Source organism: Macaca thibetana, chromosome 4, assembly GCF_024542745.1.
Source record: "Macaca thibetana thibetana isolate TM-01 chromosome 4, ASM2454274v1, whole genome shotgun sequence".
NCBI classification, from domain to species: Eukaryota; Metazoa; Chordata; class Mammalia; order Primates; family Cercopithecidae; genus Macaca; species Macaca thibetana.
Genome location: NC_065581.1, coordinates 6,186,834 through 6,208,645, shown reverse-complemented (window position 1 = coordinate 6,208,645; position 21,812 = coordinate 6,186,834). Strand labels below are relative to the sequence as shown.

The 21,812-nt window shown below is 41.9% G+C and overlaps 1 protein-coding gene across 3 annotated transcripts in view; it reads left to right on the top strand.

Annotated features, from left to right (window-relative positions):
* Positions 1-21,812, top strand: part of F13A1 (coagulation factor XIII A chain) — a 160,731-nt gene that overhangs the window by 20,152 nt on the left and 118,767 nt on the right. Inside the window, exon 1 of one of the 3 annotated variants that reach the window (XM_050789672.1) lies at positions 8,606-8,660. The exons of the other annotated variants lie outside the window; for them this stretch is intronic. The gene's annotated coding sequence lies outside the window, so the exon portion shown is untranslated. Of the gene's footprint in view, positions 1-8,605; positions 8,661-21,812 lie in introns of those variants that run through there. 3 annotated transcript variants of the gene reach the window in all.

The window sequence follows — 21,812 nt, the reverse complement described above, 5'->3', positions numbered from 1 at the left end:
GTGTGTGTACATATGTGTGTGTGTGTATGTGTGTGTGTGTGTATATATAGTGTGTGTGTGTGTGTATACATATAAAGGGGACTTTATTTAAGTATTAACTTACACAATCACCAGATCCCACAATAAGCTGTCGGCAAGCTGAGGAGCAACGAGAACCAGTGCAGTTTCCAAAACTGAAAAACTTGGAGTCTGATGTTCAAGGGCAGAAAACGTCCAGCATGGGAGAAAGATGTAGGCTGGGAGGCTAGGCCCGTCTCTCCTTTTCAAGTTTTGCTGCCTGCTTTGTATTCACTGGAAGCTGATTAGTTTGTGCCCACAAGACTAAAGGTGGATCTGCCTTTCCTGGCCCACTGACTCAAATGTTAATCTCTTTTGGCAACACCTAAGATTAATACTTTGTATCCTTCACTCCTATCAAGTTGACACTCAGTATTAACCATCACACTCACTATATACTTTTAAAAAAATTATTTTAGGTTCGGGGTACATGTGCAGGTTTGTTATATAAGTAAAACCAGAGCTGTTTCATAAAGCAAGTTATTATTATATTAAAAGTACTGAAAAAATAGCTTTGCACTTAATTGCTTCCAATTTGCATTCAGTTCTTTGTTGCGGCTGCTTTCTCATTCCCTGTACCTGTATAGATGAGCTGAGATGTGTTAGTTCACTGGAGTTTCCCCGTGTTGCTGTTCTCGGAACCTAGGTCATGGTATTTATTTATGTGATTCTGCCTTCTAACCAATTTCTTTCCCGCCCTCCCTCCCTTCCTTCTTTCCTTCTTCCTTCTTACTTTTTAAATATTTAAATAAATAGGGTCTCTTGGATGGTGTGCTGGACTCTGGGTAGAGAAGGTGAACTGGAGAGCTACTGCCTTACCTGGCCAGGTCTTGATGAGCTGTGCTGCAGGGGTTCTCTGTGCTTTGATAACTGTGTTCATTAGTCGTTGGCAGAGCACAGTTATCTCTGTGAGTTAGGTGGGAGGTGTTAATGAATCTGAGGAGGTGGGTGTGGCTGAAAAATGTCCCGGGAGCCTGCAGGGCCGTCTCTCTCTCTCTCTCTCACCTCTGAGCCTGCAGCCATGACAAATCATGCAAGGCAGGGAGGAGAGTGCTAATCACAGGTTTTACTAACCTGTGGCTGAGGCCGTGAAAGCTTGGGAACAGCTTGTGGTGTTAATTTGCTGTTACTTTGACATAGGCCCCTGCTTTTTTGATACCCAGTTGAGGGAGAAATCCCAAGCTGTATTTCTCACCAGCTCTCCCCCTCAAAATAGCAGAGATTTCACTCCCTGAGGAGCCCTCCGAAGTGACAATAGGGTCCGTGAGCAAGTTTCTTTCTCCCTGGGGTTCAACCACGGGAACCTGGGGGTGTCCAGGTCAGCACTTTGGAGATTCTCCTGACCTTTCCCTCAATTCTGTGATGGCCCCCACAGATTCAAGCTTCACATTTCTGGTTACAGCAGAAAGATGAGGAGAAGGATGGCATTAGCAAGACCTACCCCACTTATCCGGAAAACAAAAGCTTTCCCAGGCACTTCTGGCATCCATTTATGTCTCATTTGCTACCCTTCGCTGCAAGGGAAGCTGTGAAAGTATTCCCTTTTTCCAGTCTCTTCAGAGGAGAGGGCCGGGGGAGAGCTGAAAGTGGGTGCTGTGGACCCGCAGTCGTGTGTGCTGGGCACCCCCCTAGCTGGGCCATCCTGTGAGTATAAAAGTGCAGTCCTAATGCTGGCAGCATTGAGGCGGGTTGTTCATCACCCACTCAAGCATTTCTAGGACTGGGTCAATTGCACATGTTCTGCATCACAAAACCCATAAAACATGGAAATGTCATCAGCAACACTTTAATATCTTTATTTCACTTATTTCTTGAGTAGCGTTTATCGAAAGCTAGCTGGGGTGTTGGATGCTGATGTGTTTTTCAGGGTGGGAGTGACATGGATGCTTCTCATTTGAGATAGCTTGCTCTAGCCCACTTCAAGGAATCGGGGCAATTCAAGACTGGAGAGGAGATGATCAGAGCAGAGGATGAGAGCCTGGGTTACGGCTGCAGTTGTAGACATGGACAGGAGTGATAGGGTTTGAGAAATATTTAGGAGGACTTGTGTTGGGTAGTCTGTGAGGGGTGAAAGGGAGGAGGGTGAAGGTCAACTTCCAGGTGGCTGGCTCATGTGACTATGATGACAGATGCTAGCACTTCCAAATGAGATAAAGAATGCCTGGAATTCCAGAGGGAAAAAATCAAGTGTGGAAAATGATAATAGTGATAGTAGCTTCATTGATGACTCACTGGCATTGGTGCTGTCCAGAGGTGCTGTGTGCCTCCCATTTAATTGTTCAAGCAGCCCTCTGGGCATTGGACTATGGCCATCTCTATTTTTCCCATAAGATAAGGGTTGAAAAGATTAAGTAATTTACCCCAGGTCACACCTGGAAAGTGTGTTCGGACCTCAATTCAGACCCAAGCAGCCTCTTCTACTTACAATGCTTACTACCTCCACCAAGGGAGCCTCCACCAAGGAGATGGTGGAGGTACGATTGTGATTCTGTTTGAATTGGTGAGTGTGAATTACTTGAGGGACTTTCAGGTAAGCCTGTCCAATAGATAATATGAGTCTGAAGCTTAGGGAGGAGGTTTGGGTTGGACAGGTGATAATTTGGATATCATACACACGTGGGCAAGCTCACTCAGAAAAAGGTAAATTAAGCCAGCAGTGGACTGAGGCTTAAGCCCTGGGGAAAACAACTTCTAAGGCATCCCTTCAGAAACTAGAGCCCTTGGAGGAGACAAAGACCAAATGAGCAGATAAACAGAAGGAAAATAAGGGGAATGCAGTGTCACTAAATCCAGAAGAGTTGCGTGTTTTAAGAGGAAAGCATGACCAATGTTATTAAATATAACTAGGAGATACAGTGAGATAGGAATTTCCCACTGGAGTCAATAGTTAATGGGACACTGGTTGAACTCGGGGAGATTCCAAATTTTAATGGTCTAAAAGTCAAGGAGATGTGAAGAAATTGATGTAGTCAATTTGGATGAATCTTTAAAGAAATTTGAAGGAGAGGAAAAGAAAATTTGGATAGTAGCTAGAGAGGAATGCGGGTGAGAAGAGGGATGTTTTGATTTCGGTATTTGTTTCACGATTGGAGGGACTGGAAGATGTAGCAGGCAGAGAGGAAAGAAGAATTCTGAAGATTCAGGAGGGACTGGAGGAGAATCCTGGAGGAGGTAGAAGCATAGAGGACAGGGGCATGGGTGAGGGGCTGAGTAGGAAGAAAAGTCCCTCATCTTCCAAGGTTGTCAAGAAAGAGGTGAGGGAGAGTATGACTGCCGTAGGTGGAGAAGTATGAACTAAATCTCATATCTGACAGTCTCAAGTTATTTAAAGACGCAGGTGGTGAGCAGGTGCTGCAGGGTCTTGGCGGGCAGAGGAGTACCCTTCTATCTGAAAACATCATCCATATCCTTTAAGACTATGTCTTCCCATGGATTTTTGTTTCAGAAAGTCCAGGTGAAATCATCATGCTGATGTGTGATTTTCACGTACATAACATAGTTTCTCTATTGAGAAATGTCTTGCCCCAAATTATGCAGCTTGTAACGTATAGAGAACTATTTCTTAGCCTATACTCTTTCAACTATTTTATGCTGCATTTTGGTGAAAATAGACAGCCTATTTCATCATTTTGAAGCAACATTTATATAGAATGTCATTTCAGACTTTTGCTCCTATGGGTTTCTGCATTGATGATCAACGTGTTTATTTTTAAGCATCTCTGTGAAGTGACTAATAATGGCATCTAAGAAAGTAGGACAGTGTTTCCCAGAGAGTGTTCTCTATGAACACCTGTCATGTGAGATGCTCCTTGGGGGGAAAAAAGTTCCATCGTCAAATACATTTGGATCATGCTGTGTTTTGTGTCTCTTCTCATAGAGGCCCAAGGCACATTCATATATAAAAGGCTGTGAGTAGACAAGCAGCCAAAAAATGAATCTTGTTTAGCCCAACAATTCCCAAAATTGTTCTACTATAAACACTATCCTAACACATTTTTATTTTTATAATACCATCTAATAAAGTGCAGAACTCATTCCAGGAAATGCTGGACTATAGATGCATATTACCTCTATAGAACACTGAGGCAGGTGGACGGCAGATCTTGAACAGATTCGTAGTCTATGTGTTGTGATAACTTTATATCCATTTTTTTTCTTTTTGACACTTAAGATTTTGTGCAAACATTGAACTAACTATCAATTTGGCATTCATTTTTAGTAACTTTTCAAAAATAATTGTTAAGAGTATGTTCTTATATTTCTCAGATATTTATTTGGCTTCTTTTAAGCAGAAAGCCTATTTATTTTCTTTTTGAATGTGCTTATTAAACTCTTATTGAATACTTTGTATGTGCAAAGCATCATACTGGGATTAGAGTAGTAAGATACATTCATCCCTTGCCTCCAGAGTATTTGTTGTCCAGAGGGGACAGTCTGAGTAGGAAAGGCTGTGTTCAGTGCCAGCCTTTTGAACAAATGCTTAGAAGCCACCTTGGAGGGAGCGACTGATGGCAAGAATAGTTGAAAGAATCCCCCACAAAGTGCTATTTGAGGTGGGTCTCAAAAAATGAATAGAAATTGACCCAGGGGAATGGAAAATGTATACATTCTAGAAAAAAAAAAAAAGAAGAGTTCAGTGGAGCATGACATTCTGGAAGCACACTGATGTCTTTGTATGACTTGATAAGAAGTTTAGATGTAATTCTATAAACAGCCAGAAGCCTCTGTAGTAATATTTTAGATAGAGTATTAATATCTGATTTTTTCCTACTTTTTAGATTGCTATAGCAGAAGTGTGGAAGATAAATGGGAGGACCAAGATTTTGTCAGGGACATTAGTAAGAGACTCAAGGGGGAAAAAAAATCTCACTAAGTAATAGGATAAATGGATGCTGCATGAGTGTGCATGATTTTTCCCCTCCTTTTTTCCCCCAAAGGAACTTATCTTTACTTCTATAACTAGAGGTAGTAAAATGTGTGTGTGTGTGTGTGTGTGTGTGTGTGTTTGCATAGTAAAATGAGACTCACCTGTAGTGAAGTAACACTCTGTGGTCTGAGGACTAACAATATGCCCCAGTGGCTGGCCCTCTGCCGTCTGTAGGTCATGCCAGGGACGACAGCTCATGTGATAAAAGGGCTAAATGAAGCCCTTTTGGTGGGGAAGGAGGGGGCTTGGACTCAGGCAGTGCCCAGCAAGAACCTGACCTCCACCATGGATAGCAGTGACAGAATCACTTTACCCCACCCCCCATCACGTTACTGTTTCCTCACCTGAAAATAGGGACCATAATATTTATTTTAAACAGCCATTTATGGGTTAAAGGAGATCATGTATAGGAAACCACATTTTTATTCTCACAATAAACCAGGAGGCAGGGAAGGTAGAAATAAAACTTATTAAAAATATGGAAACCAATGTTCACAGGGATTAAGTGACTCACCCCAGGTTGTGGGCAAAGGATCTGAGCAAACATTTCTCAAAAGAAGACACCAAAATGGCCAATAGGCTTACACAAAAAAGCTCAACACCTCTAATCATCAGGGAAATGCAAATTAAAACCACAATGAGGTGCCACTTCATACTTGTTAGAATGGTTACTACCAAAGAGAGTGATAACAAGCCTTGGCAAGAATGCAGGGAATAGAGAACCCTATACACTAATGGTGGGAATGTGAATTAATGCAGCTATTCTGGAAAGTCGTGTGGCGGCTCCTCACAAAACTAGCAATAGAACTACCATGTGATTCAGCAATCCCACTTCTGGGTATGTATCTAAAGAAAATTGAAATCAGTATGTTGAAAAGATGTATGTAGTCTCATGTTCATTTCACTGTTACTCGCAATAACCAAGATATGCAAGTAACCTAACCAATGGATAAAGAAAATGTGGTATATGGACACAATGGAGTACTATACAGCCCTTAAAGAAGGAAAATTCTGCCTTCTCAACAAGGATAGAACTGGAGAGCACTATGCTAACTGAAATAAACCAGGCACAGAAAGACGAATACTGTATGATCCCATTTATATGTGAAATCTGAAAAAGTCAATCTCACAGAAACAGAGTAGAAAGTTGGTTACTAGAGGCTGGGGCTTGGGGGCAAAGAATGAGGAAAGAGAAGATGTTGATCAATGGGTACAAAGTCTCAGTTAGACTGAAAGAAAAAGTTTTAGTGATCTACTGCACGGCTTGGTGACCACAGTTTAAAATAATATATTGTATATTTCAAAATTGCTAAAAGAATAGATTTTTAATGTCTTCACCACAGTTGCCTTTCTTTTTTCAATGTACAGAGAAAAGAAAAGTAACTATGTAAGGTAATAAGCACGTTAATTAGCTGATTGAATCTTTCTACAATGTATACATAGATCAAAACTTCACTTTGTATCCCAATAAATTCCCCATAAGTGATTGTCTACATCTACACACGCACAAAGAAAATGCTTCCAAAAGCAAATAGGAGGGCACTGCTCTCATGTCTTTTGTTTCCTGATGGCAAAGACAACCATCACTGAACCTCCCAACAAAAATACCCAGTGTCCTTGTTACATTCTGACAGCTTCATTTGTCAAACAGGGGCTGTGACAACCCACAGGCCAAGTTCTGCCTGGAATTATTTGCCCATAGTTCTAGTTGAAATGATAGAAACAGTTTAATCTCAAAGTAGGTGGGATAGCCATCCATATTTTGGTGTCAGAGACCTTACCATGTGCTTCCTCAGCCCTGCCCTGTCACCCATATCATGTCTACAGAGCAGGAGTTTCCGAGTGAAGCTTACGGTCCTTAGGGTAATAGAGTCGCTCATGTCTTTGTCACATCAAGGGTGCCACACAGAGCACTTATGAAGGGCCATGGGTATTGGAATGAGAACACTCAGAACATTCACAAAGGCTTCCTCCCTGACTGCCTCCTCTGCTTTCTCCCCTCTCTTTCCTATTCCCCTAATTTGCCTTCACCTTTGCTCCTATGTCTGTTTCTCTCTGTCTTCACACTTCTATGTTACGATGACCTCTTTCACTTACAAGAATTTATAAATGTGGCTCATTTGCACCCACATAATTGAAACTGTACTCCACCAGAAAGCACTGATCTGAACTCAGGGAGGATGGACTGTGGGTATTCCCTGGATTTTCCACATAAATTCTAAGACATTTTTGCAGCGTATGAAGCAAGGGGTGAAAAAGGTGGGGAAAAAATATTTAATGAAAACAAATGTGCCCACTGTGATACCTTGCTCGTGAGTCTCCAATATAAAAAGAGAGCATGCAAGTGGAATTAAAGCCCACAAAAGAAAGGATCCAGGTGGACTAAATATTCTTCATCTGTGCCCTCCAGTTACTTCAGAAGCATGTTGTAAGGATGGATGAGGGAATAACTGGAAGCTCTTTGAACTGCTTCGTGACAGTTGCTTCCTAATAAGATGACCCAATTACCAGCCTTATTTTCAATATTGCAACTATACAGGAAAGTTAAAGTCTTACAGTATTCCTTAAGGAAGGATAACCTTCATAAAATGCTACTATAACAGCAGCTAGAGCCAGAAAACCATAAGACAGGCTATAAATAGCTATACCTCTCTCTTGCTACCCTCTTCACCCCCCTTTCTTCTCAATATCTCAGCCTCTTTTCTGATCTTTTCTCTTCTTTCTTAGGATTTCTATTACTTTCCATCTCGGTCTGCCTGTTTCTGTCTTGCTCTTGCTCTCTCTCTGTCTCTCATGCATACATACACACTGTCCTGTGGATGCATGTCTAGGTGTTAGTGGCAGCAAATGTATTGGAGTCCCACGGCACCAAAGTATGTTAGCAGCCGTGAATCCATATGGATCTACAGCAACCTCAATTCTTGCCTCCTTATAAGGCAGAAGGAGAGACTGGGGCAAGTTTTAGAGCAGGAGTGAAAGTTTATTCAAAAGCTTTAGAACAGGAATGAAAGGAAGGAAAGTAAACTTGGAAAAGGGCCAAGTGGGTAACTTGAAAGACAGTGCACAGTTTGACCTTGACTTAGGGCTTTTGTTTGTTTTTTTGAGACAGAGTCTTTCTCTGTCACCCAGGTTGAAGAGAAGTGACGCGATCTCAGCTCACTGCAACCTCCACTTCCTAGGCTCAAGTGATTCTCCTGCCTCAGCCTCTCGAGTAGCTGGGATTACAGGCACTTGGCACAACAACCAGCTAATTTTTGTATTTTTAGTGGAGATGAGGTTTCACCATGTTGACCAAGCTGGTCTCAAACTCCTTACCTCAAATGATGCGCCTGAAAGTGCTGAGATGACAGGCATGAGCCACCGTACCTGGCTGACTTCGGGTTTTATCTGTTGGCATACTTCTGGGTCTTGCGTCCCCACTCCTGTGATTCTTCCCTTACGTGGGCTGTCTGCACATGCAGTGGCCTGCTAGCGCTTAGAAGGGGAGCATGCACAGTGCATTTACTAGTGTTGTACTCTTGGTCACTTGAGGCATTTTTTCCTTACCAGTTGAGCGTCCCTAGAGGAAGAACACATACTGGTGAAATTCCGCCATTTTAACTCTTAGCGCGCATGCGTGAGCCCACTCAGCCAACTGCTGAGGTCTTATTGGGAAGCTGCTGATCACCAGTTTCAGGTATTTCTGTTTATTGGGAGACTGCCCTTCCCTGGCACTGGCTGGGACCAATTATTATTTTAGAGAGACAGTTTAACAATTGCCTGACCATCACCTGATGGTTGCCTGCCATTCCTGTTGTGTGTGTAATGGGGGAAGCCTTCTCCTCCCCTACTCATGCCTGACTAGGTACCTACCGTAGCATAGGTATTTACTCATTTGTCAGAGGAGTAATGGGAGTTACCCTTGGGAGGTGAGTCTGACAGTTTTTGTGTCTGTTCATGAGTATTTCTTTAGCCTTCAGGAAGCTGGGGCTGGATGTTCTAAATGTGCTGCCCATCTCTGGCTAAAGCCTAGCTTAGCCATTGCGATGCTCCTTCTCTGCACTGTTGGAGGTTTTGCTTTGGCTTCTTCAACTTCCTTGTCTATTTCCTGTCCAAATCGGTTTACAGATCTCTATAACATCTTGTCCCATGTCTGGTTCAATGAATTTCTGATGCAGAAATCTCTGCTGTGTCCAGCACTTTGTGACACCCCATAGGGGGTTTAAGAGGAATGAAAGACCCCATCTCTGTCTTTTTTCTTTCTGAGATGGAGTATCACTCTGGTGCCCATGCTGGAGTGCAATGGCGCAATCTCAGCTCACTGCAACCTCTGCCTCCCAGGTTCAAGTGATTCTCCTGCCTCAGCCTCCCGAGTAGCTGGGATTACAGGCACCCACCAGCATGCTCAGCTATTTATTTTTTATTTTTTTTTATTTTTAGTAGAAATAGGGTTTTACCATGTTGACCAGGCTGGTTTCAAACTCTTGAACATCTCTGTCTTTAAAGAGCTTACTGCAGTTGGAGTGAGAAGAATTCCACAAACAATGAACACAGTCATAGACTATGTAATCAAGAGCTATACTGATACAGTTGCCTTCCAGAAATGTGTGACGTGGCTGGCAGAAGGGACTCTGGGCAGTCAAGAGCAAGAGAATCAGTTAGAGTTGAAGGGTAAAATCTCAGAAAAGGGCAGGGAGGTCTTGAGATGACTCCTGAGGAATTGGGAGCATTCCAAGAGGGCTAAGAAGTATATACCCTCCAGGCAAGGAGGATGGCATTCTTGGTAGTCGAGGAGCTTGTTGTTCTGCTGATGCACACAAGCTTCTAGTGAGAAGGGAATATTTTCCTGAATCAAGTTTCCGGCTGATTTGGAGTTTGGGCACCACTCAGTTTCAAGGCTCTGGAGTTGTAAGGAGCTTGCAGTGGCAGGAAAGGCCCATCAGGCAGGCCCATGAGGAATGTGCTCCCCTTATGGAATCAGTCTGCTGTTACTGCTTGGTTAGTGCCCACGGTGGACAGGGGCCTTTGGTATTAAAGCAATTAATTTTACAAAAAGAGGAAGAAAACCTTATGTTTTTGTGACTAAAATGACGGAAATGAAGTAGTGGAGACAGCTGCAGTGGCATTTTCCATCAAACAGCTTTTCTATTTGTGCAACATATTTCTAAGTGATAGAAAATGACACACTCTCTCCATTACTTCACTTCCATCATTTCCATCATTTCAACCTTTTCTAACTTTCATATTTGTGAAACAAATTGCTTTAAACATGTCAAAGACATTTGAGTAGAGTGTTAGCCAAATTTTAAAAATAAAGATGATTCATAAAGACAGTTCTTGTGTTTATAGCCATCAAGACAAAATTTCAGGAAAAAAAAAATCACAGTCCTAATTACTGAAGGCACAAGCATAAGGTAATCATCTTTGGAAGTTAGAAACAAATCTCTTTTTGCTCTCTGCCTCTTTTCCCTTAGATTTATATGGGATGGTAAACCTGGCTTTGTGGTGCTCAATCATCCTTGCTTTAATGATTCACTAAGTAACCCCTTGCAAGTTGATTTCTCCAGCCTCTGGATTTATTTGCATTGTTATGCAATGTGTGGAACACCTCACTGCTGTTCTGCTCCTCACCAATTAGTTTTATCTTCTCTTATAGCTGATGCTTCTTGAGGGGAAAGGCCACCTTGCGTCTTTTGTTAGAGATAGGATGTTGCCGAGGGTAGGGCAACCAGGAGGCATCCCTTAGCATGTAATTTTGAAGAATCGATATTGATGCTCCAAACAAAGTTGGTTCAAAAATGTGTCTCTTAAGAAATTTAAAAACCTACATCACTGATGGAAGAAAAAAAAGGAAGGATGTGAATATACAGGATAATTGTACAAAAATTGAGTACATATATTGTTGTTGTTTAAAAGTTTAAAAAATTTTTGAAAGGAACTCCACTTTACAGAAAATTTACAAGACAAACCATACAAAGAACTGTTTTTTCCCAGAACCATTATTAGAATTGTCGATCTGATGTCTCATCATCCCTGAATATTTTAGTGTGTCCTTCCTACGAGCAAAGACATTCTTCTGTGCAACCATCAAAATAAGGAAATTAACACTGATATTTTATGGTAATCTAATCTTTAGAAGACATTTGAGTTTTTCTACTTGTTTGATAATGTCCCTTTTAGCAAGGGAAGCTAGTCCAGGATAACATGTTATACTTAGATGTCATGTCTCATGTCTTTAGTTTTCTTTAATTTGCAACAGATTCATAATCTTGCTTTGACTTTCATGATTTGACACTTTTGAACATTACAAGGCAGTAATTTTTAGAATGCCCCTCCATTTGGGTTTGACTGACGTTTCCTCACTTGATGTTAAAATCAAGTCACGTATCTTTCACAGGAAGATTGCAGAAATGATGCTGTGTTCTTCTCGGTGCCTCCTACCTGGTTGCACATAACTTTTACAGATCCCATTACTGATGATGTTAACTTAACCACTCGATTAAGGTGGTGGCAAAGGTTGAGTACCCAGGAAGTAGACTGTGAAATTAGCATGCAAGCCGTCGATGAGGGAGTGCCGTTGGGATCAACTCCTATGGAAGGAAGCAGTATTGGGCAGTGGGGGAGTCAGGCTGCAATGCAGTCACACCAAAGGCCTCAGCTGACCCTCTGTGAAACTCTGGAGCTGAGATGGCTCTTCACAGTTCTCCTGAGATGGGGACAAAGGGATGGGGCTTTGTTGCTCCATAGTGATCAGTCACTGGATGTGAGCCATCCCTGGAATGAGGTGTGACCCTGGATGAGGCAGTTTTCTTCTGCTAAGGCAACTCCCAAGAAGGGCTGAACCACCAAGCACTATTTTCTGTCATCACTCCCAGCAGCTGAGGATAAGCTTGTCTGTCATTTCCGAAGGTGTGTTGGGAAGAACGTCACAGAGCCCAACACAGAGGCGACTGTTGGAGTTGCCCCTGCAAAGTTACTCTTTATTCCTTTTATGGTTAATAAGTACTTTATAAGAAATTATCTTGAGACTATAAAATCCCATTTATTACCAAAATTATTATCGATAGAATGATTGATTAATACCAGGATGAATCCTGATTTTCTCCTTTAATTAAATAAGTTATTTAAATCTTTTATTATCATTAAATAACTCAATGTTCAAGTAGCTTCAAATAGCCTCGATTTTGCCAGTTGGAAACTATTCCAACTAGTTTCAGTATCCTTACTTCCTCATTGTCTGGCACAGTAAGATGTTTCAGGCCCATTTTGAATTTTCCCTGCACCTACCCTCAAAAGAACCATTTCTCTAAGGAGAACCATTTCTCCAAAGAACTCTGCTTCAGTTTAATAGAAAGTAGTATTTAGAAACCAAGATCTAGGTCCTAGGTGTGCTCGTAACTATTTTACCTCCTTGCAGTATTTCCCAATTCAACCTAGGTATATCTCACTCATCATTCTTTTCACCTGTCTGTCGTACCTATGGTGACCCCGGATTCATGACTCTTGTCCTCCACACGTTTCTTTTTTTTTCTGAGACGGAGTCTTGCTCTGTCGCCCAGGCTGGAGTACAGTGGTGTGATCTCGGCTCACTGCAAGCTCTGCCTCCTGGATTCATGCCATTCTCCTGACTCAACCTCCCAAGTAGCTGGGACTACAGGCACCCACCACCACGCCCAGCTAATTTTTTGTAGTTTTAGTAGAGACAAGGTTTCACTGTGTTAGCCAGGATGGTCTTGATCTCCTGACCTCGTGATCTGCCCGTCTCGGCCTCCCAAAGTGCTGGGATTACAGGCATGAGCCACCGCACCCGGCCATCCTCCATACATTTTTTATACTTGAGCTTGTCATTTACTGAGTCTTCACAATGTGCCGACAGTGTGCTTTGTGTTTGCGTTAGTTTTATGTTGCTGTTTTAACAAAATATCATAATCTTAGTGTCTTAAAACAACAAATATTTATTATTTTGATATAAGGTATAATGATATATAAAAGGTGTAATGACATATTAACTGAGCTCCTCCTACCTAGTGTCATCCCTTAGGGAGGAATCAGTGGAATTCGGATCCTGATTATTCCAGCTCTAAATGGTCCAGAATAATCAGGATCCAATGGCTGGTCCTGGTCTACCTGGTCTGACACTGGGCCTGGGATCTGGAAAGGTCTTAGAAGAAATTACATTGAGACTGTAAAATCCCCTGAGCAAGAAGACAAGGTCTTCAGAATGTGAAGTAAAGAACATGCCCTCTCCCAATTTTATGCAATGAATGAAATTCTACTATGGCAATTTATTCATTTAAGATGTGAAGGCATTATTTCCTACAAAGTATAAACACGGAGGTAAAAAGAAGTATTAGCACTCTTCTTAGTTAACATTTTAGCAAAATGAATTTATTAGACTCTTGCCATTAACTGTTAGCTGAGACCAGTTCCCTTAGAATGAGTTGCCAAATGACTGTTTTCATGGGGAGCCATGTGATGTTCAGTGACCAGGTGCTGCCAGGGAGGCTGGCCCAGATGAGTCCCCAAAGTGAGGATTCTCTAGCCACTCCACAAGCAGTATGAAACTCCAGGGAACATGCTTAAAGCACTCTGGAATTTGAGTAGTGGCAGATGTTTTAGACGAAATTCCACTGTGCCACTTTCCAAAGCACTGGAATTAGGTGTTATTTATGGAAGGCGATACTGTACCCCTTCAAGCCCACAAATAAAGAGGTACTCATCAATGACCTTTATTAAAGGCAAATCATTGTGGAACACATGACCAGAGGAAATGAGAGGAGATTTGAATATATTCCAAGGCCTTAAAAAGATGTCAAGAACAACTGTGTTCTCCCACAAGGCATCCCTAGGCAAGGATGGTCCAACCTCAATACTGTTTCTTTACATCCCTGTTTCAACTGCATCCATGGTCTCTTATGTTGTTTATCTATGTCACTTGCAAAAAAACTAGGCTTGAATACAGTTTTTTTAAAGTGATGCTTTTAAATGTAAGCAGTAATCAACTTATGAAGTAACAATGAGCCTCTATAGTAAGCAAATAAACATCCACACATAAATATACATACGAATAAACAAAATGCAAATGTGTGTCTTTCTTTCTGCCAATCCTTTGAATTCCATATTTGTTGTCGTGTAGTTAATAAAGTCATTGACTTTCCCCACAGTCTACTACTCTTGCCCTGTTATTCTCACATGGCATTAGTATTATGAATTAAATTACAATCTAAACTTGGATATTTAATTATAAACCCATTGAGCACAGGAAATGTATCATATCTCAGCACATTCACCATCCCATCTCCTCCAGACTAAGTAGTATCACTCTGCTCATCATAAGCACTAGTAAACATCTGTTTAATATTTATTGAGTATGTGTTGTAAATATCCACTTGTAGGTTAATATTAGATTGACTGCACCATACTCCTTAGAATGTTTGCTATGTTGATTTTTGTTCTTCCAATAATTGTTTTAATCTCTGGCAATACAAACTCATTTAACACTTGCTTTTATATATTGCATTCATATATACTCCAAAGACAAACAAATACTTTTTCAGAATTACCAGTGATTTATAATTATCCTTAAAATTGACTGTTTTAGCAAAAATGTCATCAGTTGGCCTGTTTTGTTTGGAAGATATTCAGCTAAACGTTTTATCTTTGTTGGCTAATGACACTTTATTTTTTAAGTCAGTTGCCATGATTTTAATGAAATGAGCCCTTCTTGTAAAACCTAGAATCCTCATCCTGCTCATGTAATGGATGGAACACAAGCAAATGAGCAAATGGTGCTTTGGCTCCATAGACTTGCCATTTGCTGGGGGAAATTCAGTTGTTGTAGGAGAGAATTCTTTATGGTATGTGTTCTGAGCAGACTGAGAACATGAAAGAGATGGGTCTCGAAGCTGCTAACTGCAAGGCATCTGGTCAGTGACCTTCATGTTCAGTTCAAATTTTGCCTCCCCACCAAGTCCCTCTCCACCCCTTGGGCTTCCAGACCCCAGCACGAGGGGTCAGAAACCCAAGAAATATGAAAACATTCTTTGTCAGTTGAAAGAACTGCATAACAGTTGGGGTCATATGGGGCAAAAAACTGGGTATGCAGTTTGGTTTATAACTGTGAAATCCGGCAAACTACAATAAATTAGACATTGCAACACCAACATCCTATTTTTCTCCCTCACATCTCTAGATCTTGAAGAGTTTAACCTCCATGGATTGATAGGATAACAGTCTTGTTTAAATTCATGCCAAGGAAGGTCTGGAAACTGCCCTAGAAACAATGGTCATGTAGATGAACTTTGTACTTCTGGTGGCCACATTTTTTATACCATGTACCCTGAGCAATTTTCCCTATTTCCAACCTCCACTTTCCTCCCTATTTCCAACACCCAGTTCCAGCTTTTAGGAAAAGTACATAGTGCAACAAATTTAAGCAAACACATTGCTTTTCCCAGGGATATAAACATTTCAGATCATCTCTAATTTCTCTTCAGTTGGTAGGATTTTCATTACCAACAAGCAAAAGGGGGATATTGGGAGGTCAAGAGATCTTCATAGTAATCCTGATTGCTCTCCTGCAGTCTTCACAGAACAACCAAAGTGATTTTTTTTAAAAGAACTTAAAGCAGATCATGCCTCTTTTCTAGTGACTGCTTTTCTCAATCCGAACAAAATCCAAAGTCCTACAAAGCCCTGCTTGATCTGACTCTCTCTGACATCATCTCCCATGGTTTCCTCTGCTCCAGGCACTTTCTCATCTCCCACAATTCCCCTGCTCGGGCACCATTGCCTCCCACAATTCCCTCTGCTCCAGGTGTCTTATCTCCCACAATTCCCTCTGCTCAGGCAGCTCATCTTCCACAATTCTCTCTGCCCCAGGCATCTTATCTCCCACAATTCCCTCTGCTCAGGTGCCTCATCTCCCACAATTCTCTCTGCTTCAGGCATCATATCTCCCCCAATTCCCCTGCTCAGGTACCTCACCTCCCACAATTCCTCTGCTTCAGGCACATTGGCCTCCTCAAGTATGCCAAGTACCACCTCCCACAGGGCCTTTGCACTGATGACACCCATCCCCTCATATTTGCACTGCTCATTCCCTCACTTTTCTCAAGTCTCTTCTCAAAGGTCTCCTCTAGCCACTGTCTCCAAATTAGCACCCCCAACTCTGTCCCTCTCTGTCCCCTTAAGGTGCTCTAGTCATTTTTTCATAGCATTTGTCTCCATTTGACATAGCATATATTTATTTGTTTATTGTCCGTATACTCCCACTAGACTCTACACTCCATGAATCTTCTATGTGTTGACACTGCTGCATTCTCAGTACCTAGAACAGTGCCTGGCACTTAAATGATGCTTAATAAATAACCTGTTGATGAAAAAAATCTGGAATCATTCCACATCAACAGTTACCTGTTAATTGAAAAATCACAAATTTATACATTTGGAAAGGAGTCTTTATTTCTTAGAAAAGGTTACAGCCTGCAGAGTGACCATCCAGACAGGCTGAGAAGCACAACCTCTGGCAGAGGCTGAAAAGTGGGCACTTCAAGGGAAAGGAAGATGGAACAGGAATTTATGCTGAACTTGTTGGCCAAATATACATATTCAACAAGTTACAAGGGGAGCTATGAACATTTATGAAGAGGGACTTAATGTATGCATACTAAATAAACATGGAAGAGGGACTTAATGTATGCATACTAAATAAACATGGATGTTACCTGTGACCCATATTCACTTTAGGGTGAGACCTAACATTTATATGTACTGAAGTTAGGCCCCATACATCAAAAGGTGAAGCAGGGACAGGAATGCATGGAAGTGTGCAGCCTCAGTAAATCGTCCAGAACCAGTCCATGGTTGATAGTCTCTTACCAGGAGAATGATGCTGAAATCAATCTCTTATCCAATCAAAGATGTAATTGTGGCTGGTGGAATGTGGGTCAGTCAGCATCTGGTGGTGGGTGAACTGCAGTTGTTTCAACATTGCTCATCTTGAGACTAGGGCTTGCTTAGCTGCTAGAGAAAAAGAAAAACTTTGTGGCAGTTAGGACATAGTTTATTCTTTAAATGCAGAGGTTCGTGACTTAACCCTTGCCTGGCATGGCCTTGGGTCTTGTTTATAATTAGATATTTTATTGCCACAGTGTCAGTTGTATGATCTCTATTTTAATATTGATTCTGTTCAATTTTGTCTAAACAGCAAAAGGAAAGGGAATATAATGAGGTGTGTACCACCTCTCACCCCATCATGGCTGCGACTCAGTTTTTAAGATTTCTCTGGGGTCCCCTTAGCCAAGAAAGAGTCTGTACAGTTGGTTGGGAGGGGAGTGGGAATAAGACTTTCCTTTTAGTTCTCACACCTTATTCACTACCTGTGTGGTTATGTTCAGAAATAAAAATAAGTTTAGTAAGATTTCTTCGCTGTTATAGCCATCAGACACCATCTAATAAGGTGAATAATAATCTGTTCAGTTTATGAAATGCCCTTCACACACACTATTGTTTAATCCTCATCTTCTGTAATGCCCATTTTACAGATGGAAAATGCACTGAGAGGGTTCATTAGCCTCCCCAGTCACAGCTCTGGACCAAGCCGACCTGGGTTCGAATGATTGTTCTGCATACTGACAGCTATGTAGCCTAGAGCTAGTTACTTAAGTTACCTGAGCCTCAGTTTTCCCATATATAAAATGGACATAACCCTTAAAGCTGATAGGAGAGCAAATAGAAACTGCTCTAGACTTGTAAGCAGTGGGATCTTAATGGAGGCAATTGTGTACACAGGGAAGCGAATGACTAAGAAGCCAAACAGGCAACCTGGTGAGGCAACCCAGGAATTAGGAACAGTAGAAAACTGCCACCACACCAGGAGCTGGAGGCATATGGAGGAGGAGGTCCTGTCAGAACCCAGAAGGCATCAGCAGGTGCTGGAGCCATGGAGGCGACTCAGACTCTCACCTCAAGACAGAGAGCGCACAGGAGACACACCCTGACATCTCCCCTCTTCCTGCTCCCAATCCCCTCTTTGGCCAAACCTACCTGGAAGTCAGAAAGCAGAGGAGCCTCGGAACATGGCTTCCTGTGGAACCTGACAGAGGGTTCTAGGAGTGCAGGCAATAGGTCTGAGAGCAGCCAGTCAGTCAATAGGTGGAGTCGCCGAGACAGACTATAAGTGGTTGTTATTCCCGAATGGACAACAGGAAACACAAGTCCAAATTCTCTGACTCCTGTTCCTCCTGGTCCTTAGAAATTGAATCCGCAACAATAGTGAACAAATCTGCAGTGTAATGTTACGCTCTGTAACCAACTTTGTCTACATTGTAGAACATTTTCTGCTGGTTATTTTTTCTTAAAGACGAAAAATATCCTATCTTCTCTTAAACAAGGCAACACACGTGTGGGTTAGGGAATTTCCAGAAAACTAGCTTCCTGGAGTAAATTTGTATTGCAGTTAACAACACCAGGTCTTAACTTTTGGAGCAAACTCCTCATAAAGCAGCACGTTCACCCATGTTTGAAGCTTAGTCTGGAATCTTTCAGTTAGAGGGAATGACTGTTTGGTTCATGGCTGCATTTCACTTAAAATGGTGCCTGGGGCCAGGCACAGTGGCTCACACCTGTAATTCCAGTACGTTGGGAGGCCAAGGTAGGTGGATCACTTGAGGTCAGGAGTTTGAGACCAGCCTGGTTAACATGGCAAAACTCCGTATCTACTAAAAATTCAAAAAATAGCAGACGTGGTGGCACCTGTAGTCCCAGCTACTTGGGAGGTTGAGGCAGGAGAATCGCTTGAACCTGCAAGGCAGAGGTTACAATGAGCCAAGATTGTGCCCCTGCACTCCAGCCTAAGCAATAGAGAAAGACTCTGTCTCAAAACAAAACAAAACAAAAACAAAAACAAACAAACAAACAAGCAGTGCCTGGCACCTTGTAGGCAATGAAAAACTCTTTGAAGAATGAACAAAACCTGGGGTCGCCTATGGCTCTGCCCCCTTACTCAATGCCAACATCAAATGCCTACTGCCTCTCTTTCCTGCTTCCGCCGGCACACCTCCAGTTACCTTCCCCTGAGAGTCAGTCAAGGACACCATCATGCCTCCCTTGAGCACTTCAGCACTCTCTGACTGGTTTCCTTGCTCCACTCTTGTTCCTCTCAAACCATTTTCCATCTTGCAGACAGACTGATCTTTCTAAAATGCAATCTCATCAGACCTCTTAAACTTTTCAATGGCTCCTGCCCCATCTCCTTCCCCTCCTTAGGACATACTCTAAATATCTTTGCACAGCATTGGAGGTCCCTATGCTTTTTACCCTGCCTGGGTCAACTGCTTCTTCTGCCACAGGTATCCTGCCATTCCCTTTATGCACTGTCCCTTCCTTATTCCCTCAGCTGGTTATTCCCCCAGCTGTGAAGACTCTTCCCCACCTTGTCCAAATGGATTTGCGATACAAATGGATTGTATCCCAAAACCACATTCTCTAAGGAATCTTCTTCAACTTCCACGGACACTGTTAGCCACTTCCTCCTCTAGGTTTCCACACTGTTCCTCATGGCCAGTAATCCCAGGAAAAGGCTGGCATGCTGTAGGAACATTTAAAATGGATACACATTTCATTGCGGGGGCTTCATAGTCCTCTTTCACAGAAATAAGCCATTCTTAGGGAGAAATTCTGCCATCTCAATGCTGTCCATATTTTCTCTGAATTTCATGTTATGTTCTTACTTCCTCTGAATGCCACTGGCATCATCCTGAGACACGGTGTCCTCATGTTCACATTCCTGCCTTGGTTAGCCATCTAAATGGTGCACTTCCTAAAGCCAGGGGCCAGGTAGTCAGCATCAGGTGACAACCTTATGATTTCTTTCGGATTCACTCAAAGAGCTTAGCACAATGCTGGTTTCATGTATATCTCACAAAATTACACCTTACCTTTACTCCAAAAGAGGTTTTAAATGATGTAGGAAGCATTTAAAGAAAAGTGAAATAAAATCAAGGTAGAAAAGACACCTTAACAATACCTAGCTCCCATTTGCCAAATATTTGTTGAGCACCTACTATGTTCGAAACATCATGCAAGCTGCTGGGTATACAAAGTTAAACAAAACTCAATCCCTGTCTTCACAAAGCTTCCCCCCAAACCTTCCTGAGTTTGCCTGAACTGTAATAAACATGGCCAGGAAGGTCTCTCTCTTTAGGAAACATCTGGAAATATGTATGCAATCTGTCAGTGGCAACTTAGCAATGGAAAGGGCACATTTCTGCAGTCCTCAAAGAGACGATTTGCTTTTGAATACTTGTGTTTCTCTCTTCTTAGTTGCTATCATCCATGATTTCTGTGCCTTTTTGATTGTTTCTTTTTTGGTGGTGGCATGCTGTTTTTGCAGTTGGTTACCTGGTATTTCTAAGAGTTATTCAGGGACTTATTCCCTCTTGGTCTCAGCACACTCCCTTTCCATCCTAAGATGGTTAGCACAAGTTTTGCTCCCTTTTCCAAAGCAACTGTATCCACACTTCCAGCACTGCTACATACATCATGCTGTCACTTTCATACTTCCAGGGCCTATTTGGAAATAGATTGATTATTTTGAACATGAAAGGTGCGCCTTGGGAAAAACAAATGAATCAAATGGAAAAATGAATTAACATCATGAAATTTACCTTCTCAGCTGAAGACATGATATATTCCTGTGTTCCTTAGAGACAATCCTCTTTTAAGAATGAACTCTTAAAGGAAGTCAGCAGGTAGATGGAGTCAGAGCTCAGCTTAAAATATGTTTATATAAGAATGGAAAACACCCTCTGAAGGAAAAAGCTTAGAAATAAAAATGTTTGTTTCTTGTGAGGGGTGCTTGGATTGAACACCTGGATTGCTGCGGGCATCTCATTCCAGAGCTTCTAACATCTCTATGATGACCTTAGTGGGGCTTGACATTTGCAGAGAGCTCAGTTCAGCCCCATTGACATTTATTAGGTACCAACTGGATGCAAAACACTGTGACATTCTATGGGAGCTATACAGACATATGAGACAGTGTCTTCAGTTCAGTTTAACAAGTGGAATAGACATCTAAGTGAATGAGGAGATAAAGGTTTGTTTGGGCTTTTCTGGCAAATAATTGTTATAGAAAAAGGGGTCTCGATGCAGACCCCAAGAGAGTGTTCTTGGATCTCATGCAGGAAGGAATTCAAGGTGAGTCACAGAGTGCAGTGAGAAGAGATAGTTTATTAAAAGCGACTCCGTTACAAAGTAGGGTATCCTCAGAAAGCAAGTAGAGGAACGCACTGTTATTGTTTTAAGCTTTTCTTATATAGGGATCTTGTCTACGTAAAGACTAAGCTAAGCTGTGCTTATGTGTGGGTAGGCTGACAACATGACAAAATTTGCTATTCTATTGATTTAAAGAAAACTATCCTTGACATTTTAGTGTGTGAGTACATCAGAGCGTAACTGTAATTATCTTGAAAGTATATATCGTTACGGATATCGGGACATCTGGACTTTCTGTTGTTGTAGGAGTTTGTCCTTGCAGGCATTACCAAGTTGCTTCCTTAGCTGTCAATGTCTTAGGACCATGGGTTTTGACTGGCAAGGAAAATGCCTTGCTAGTTTTAAGATGAAGTTGATTTAAAAAGGTTGTGACCCTGGCTCTCCTAGGTTCTTGTTTCCCTAACAATATGGCCAGAATTCTTCTTATTACTAAGTATAGTGTATCAGGGGCATAGACTGCAGCCACTGGACTTACAGATGGCATACCCAAAAGAGGAGAGAAGTGGGAGTGTCCTGAGTTACCAGCTTCTTTATTTTGGAGCACGAGAGGGAGCAGTGATTGACAGATGTG